The 4,712-nt window shown below is 44.9% G+C and overlaps 1 long non-coding RNA gene across 1 annotated transcript; it reads left to right on the forward strand.

Moving 5' to 3' along the window:
- The first annotated feature begins 6 nt into the window (after positions 1 to 6).
- LOC123138461 (uncharacterized) lies at positions 7 to 4,181 on the forward strand. Its single transcript, XR_006469164.1, has 6 exons — positions 7 to 331; positions 1,433 to 1,480; positions 1,600 to 1,674; positions 1,772 to 2,710; positions 3,426 to 3,549; positions 3,945 to 4,181. It is a non-coding gene; the product is annotated as an uncharacterized lncRNA (long non-coding RNA).
- Positions 4,182 to 4,712: the final 531 nt, after the last annotated feature.

Consider the following 4,712-nt stretch of genomic DNA (forward strand, 5'->3'; position numbering starts at 1 on the left):
TGCAGATCCAGAGCTGTGAGATCCGTCTCTCTCCGACCTCGAGGTCGATTGGGAGGGGCGCAATCCAGGAGCAGCATGCTACACGCTGGCGGAGAGCGGCCAGCAGCTGCTGCAGGGAGGGGGCTGCTTCTCCCCGGTGTTGGAGCTCGTCGGGCGGGCAGAGGCCGCCGCGTCGGCGGCCGCCTCGGAGATCTCCGAGACGTCCTCCGCCGCCGCCAACGCGCTCAGCTCCGTCATCGCGGCCGTGGTGCGCGCGCCGCCCAAGGACTTCCGCGTCATCAGGCAGGAGTGGGCGGCCATCCGCATCCAGACCACCTTCCGCGGCTTCCTGGTAGGTCGCTCGCTCGCCTCGCGCCGACAATCCGATTCCGGCGGCGGTGTTCTGTAGAGCGTCGCGTGATGTCCGGTTGGGGGCTTGGTAGAGTCTAGAGAGAGTGTCTGGATCACCTCGCCACCGCATCACCACCGCGCCTCCACCATCACCTCGCGCGACCTCTCCCTCCAGCCGGCGCGCCTCTCCCTGCTGCTTCCCCAACTTCTTCTTCTCTTTGCTGCTCCTCCACCTGTCCTCGTCCCCCAAACTGCTGCTGCTTTCCTTCTCCTACAACAAACGCTGCTGCTTCCCTCTCTTTGAGTTGAAGCCGCCGCTGCTCGTCTGCAATTGAACCTCGATCCGCTGCTGCTCCTAACCTGAAGCTCTTCTTCTACTGTGCCCCCTGCTGCTCTCTCAAGGCTGCTGCTCCTTCTCCATCTCTCAACTGCATGCTGCGCCTCTGCTGAAACCTTCTCTGAACCCCCTGCTACTGCTTCTCTTCCTTACCTCCGCTGCTGCTGCTCTCTCTCTCAACCTTCTCTGAACCTGCTGCTGAACCCCAACTCGCTGCTGCAGTTTCTAGCTCTTTCTCTCTCTTTAATTCACAGGAGTCAGTACTGTATAATATAGTGATTTGTTCAATTTTCAGACTTGTATTTGTAGTGTTACATTGGTGGTCTGTGAGCTGAACCTTGATTCATTGTGTAAAACTTTGTAATATTCAGATTTGATAAGAGTACTTGCAACCTGCTATATGTTCCGTTGATACCTGTCATCTGTTAATTACTATTCTACTAGTGTATGTGTGTGATTTCCTTGGTGTTCGGTTTCAGACTTGTGCTTGTTTAGTAGTACTCATTTTATTCATTAGAGTGTATTAGACCAGTGCCTTGTAATACCTATTTCCGGATTTGTCACTAGTGTGTGCTGAATGTGTTTTAGCTACTAGTCCTTGTGTTTTAGCTACGTTCATTATTCAGCAAAGACGAATTTATGTGTGCCTGCAGAACCTTGGACTCTGTCACATTCTCGGATGCGTCTACTTTTGCACTCATTTATATGCATCCATTAATTTTTGTATAACCTGTTAACTAATGTTCTTCGCCTATTGTTATGCAGATTCCATTTGACTCTGGTTGTTACCGCTATAGTTTGTTGTTGGATGATGTAAGTTCTGATCCGTTTTACCCATGTGCATATTTGGTTTCTCCTTTATTCTTATGCTTAGATTGCCCCATCAAATGTGTAATTTGCTGTTCGCAACTGACACGTAAATGCTCTCTCAGGTGTTGGAGCAGCAGCGAGCAACAGACCTTTTCTCGCAGAAGGTGAAGAGGTCGTCGTTGAGCACGTCGGACAAGGTATTGTCATCTTACAAATTCTTTCAAGAGTTTCAGACCTACAAGACACACAAACAGAATGAATTGATGTGTGTATATGCCATGGAATTTTGAGCAGGTTCTTCAGCTGTCGGACTAGGTGGAGGCACTCTTCCTGAAGCACTTCGCGCTCCTCGACCTCGACCTCGAGCTGGCGCAGGGGCGAGCTGGCGCAGATGATGGCGGCTGTGCTCCTCGACCTCGAGCTCCGCCCCCGTTCGCCCACGCTCCTCGACCTCGAGCTCTGCCCCCGCCCGCCTCGGGCCGCCGGTACTTCCCCTGCCCCCCCTCTCGCCGTGCTGCTTGATGCGATCTGTGCCATACCACTGTATGAACTGGCTGTTGCTTATCTCATCACTGTTGCATTGCCGTCGAGTTAGCGTCTCATGCCACTTCTGCAGCTGTTTGCTGCCTCACAATTTTGCAAGAGCAGCCCACTTTCCTGCAGTGAGTGAAACAAAGCCATGTACCTTACCAAAGCTAGGCGGTTATGTTTGTGTTTAGCTTTCTCAGTATATATACTTGCTAGTATTTTTGTGTCTAGCTTTCTCAGTCCAATTGCCGGCATGCAAAAGATGGATGCACATGTACCTACATACCAGAGTAGACCATCTATATAGTCTCTAGCCATGTTGATAATATATTTTTTAAGAAAGAAATCAACTCAGATTATATATGTACAATTATTATGCACATACGTATGGTGACTGCTGATTGATTATTTTTTTCCTTTGAATCCCATCTTTATTGACTAGCAGCACTCGCACTAAGTATTACAAATACACCGTGCATACAAACCAATCATATCAACATGTAGTTGCTTTGTATATCCTGTAAATAATTTCTTTGCACGCCCATTCTGCCATGTCAATGATGATGATTTAATTATGATTTCTGCCAATGGATGGATTCACATGATGTGACGGACCTGCTACCGGCTGTCTTCCCCGACCACTTATGTGAGCTGCTCCTGCCGCTGACCCTCCTCAACTTCGCCCTTTGCTCGCTGTTGCTCCTGGTGAGACAATTTCCTTGATCTGTCGCTTCTTCCTCCTGTCAACTACATATGTGATGATTCCGTAACTGCTATAGTTTAGCTGTAGCTGCAACTACTGTATTTTGATCTGTTGCCGGCTTCATATGTTAGCTTCACATTTTGATTTGTTGAACAGTCCCAGATTATGTCAATTTGTTACCAACTAGTTAGAGTTAAAGCAACTCATTTGGCTTTTGCTCACTGTTTTTACTGTCCTGTGCTGCTCATACTGTATGTACAACATGTTGCTGAACTGAAAAATGCTATTTGCTTCACATTTTTGTTTGTTGAACTGTCCCAGATTATTTCAATTAATGTAAACCTATGAGTTAAATGAATTGTATGGGAGGCATTGACATAAGTGCTCTAGACCTGCTCTGCTCCTGTTCAGAGGCACCTTGTATTCTTTTTGGTAAAATCTCCTATCATAAGCGAAAAAGCTTCAGGCATTGAGCCATTGTATTGTGTTCTTAAAATACGTTTTCTGTTTTGTCCCCTGCATAGCTAATTTGCCTTTTGCTGTGAGATGGCAACTGATATATCCACCTTTTGCTACGATATGACAACTGATTTATCCACCTTTGTTGTGAGATGGCAACTAATTTGCTTTTTTATTAGCTGTTTTATTTGCTTGCTTGGTTGCCCTGAACTTCAGTTTTTTATTTGCTTGCTTCTTAGTCTCTCTCCCTCCCTGCAGGTGCCACCGGATGCAAGGGTGGAGCTTGCGCCTCTTTCTCTACACCAGTTTATGTTGCTTCCGTTGCTGCGAATGTGGTTAAGATGGCATTATACACCAGCTTCTTATGTTGCATGTGAATGGGGTGAGTAGATAGAATTGAAATGAGCAGATCACTATATGACTAAGAAAATTAGAAAGTACATGTAGGAAAATATCATAGCTCTTACTCACTTTGCCAAAATAACATGTACTTCTAGCAATTGTGCCAAAACATTAGCATTGCCTGTTTGAGAGCTTGCTGCCAGTTACTTGGTACTGCTTTGACTAATACTTGTTGTTTGCCGCTAATTATACTTGTTGCTAGTTCTACTCTGATTCATGTACGCATGTTGGCTAGAAATTGCCCTGATTATACATATTTTTTTATTACATTATACATTAATGTATTATGTTATTATTTGTGTGCGTGATGCTTTGAGCCTATTTTTTCCCTTTCCTCCTTGATTGATCAATTCATGTAATGTTATGTTCTTGTAGGAAGGCAAGTTGTCGCATCTGGAGCACATTAGAGGGAACAATGAAGTTTGTACTACTTGTACGAGTTGAACAATGTTATGTTCTTGTAGGACAGTACCAGATGTGCTAATACGAGTTGAAAAATGTGATGTAGTAAGTTAAGGCAAATTGTGTAGATGATGTATTCCTGTGTAATTAAATGTTGTATTCCTTGTGTAAATGGTGCTTTAAATGACATGATGATATTGAAATTGTGTACATGCTACTTGATATAGGTTGAATATATGATAGAAAATAGTACTGGCCTGAATCGGGCATGGCCCAAACAAAGTTGGACTGGAGCTGTTTATTTAATGGAAAAAACACGATAGAGAAGGGCGAAAATAATAAGAAATTGAATATTAAAAGGCCATGACCTAGAATATAAAAAGGCCGAATTGTGAATATAAAAAGTCTGCAATGTTGGGCTTGGCCCATGAGCTAACAAAAATTGACAGAAAAAATACACTAAATTGGTTGAATTAATGGGCTCGGCCCATATAAACACCCAATTGGACCGGGCCGATTCTAATTTTTGACCTTTTGAATTGGTCGTAATTTTGCCACGTTAGATTGCCACGTCGGATCTGACGTGGCCTAGGCAGATAGCCAGTGACCAAAACAAAAGGTCATGGGTTCAACGACCTTCTGTTTTGGTCGTAAACGTCTACGACCTTCTCACAGAGAAGGTCGCTATAGTTAGTTTACGACTGCCAGCTTTTGACCTTCTGTTTTTGGTCACAAAAAGGT

Source organism: Triticum aestivum, chromosome 6B, assembly GCF_018294505.1.
Source record: "Triticum aestivum cultivar Chinese Spring chromosome 6B, IWGSC CS RefSeq v2.1, whole genome shotgun sequence".
Classification (NCBI taxonomy): domain Eukaryota; kingdom Viridiplantae; phylum Streptophyta; class Magnoliopsida; order Poales; family Poaceae; genus Triticum; species Triticum aestivum.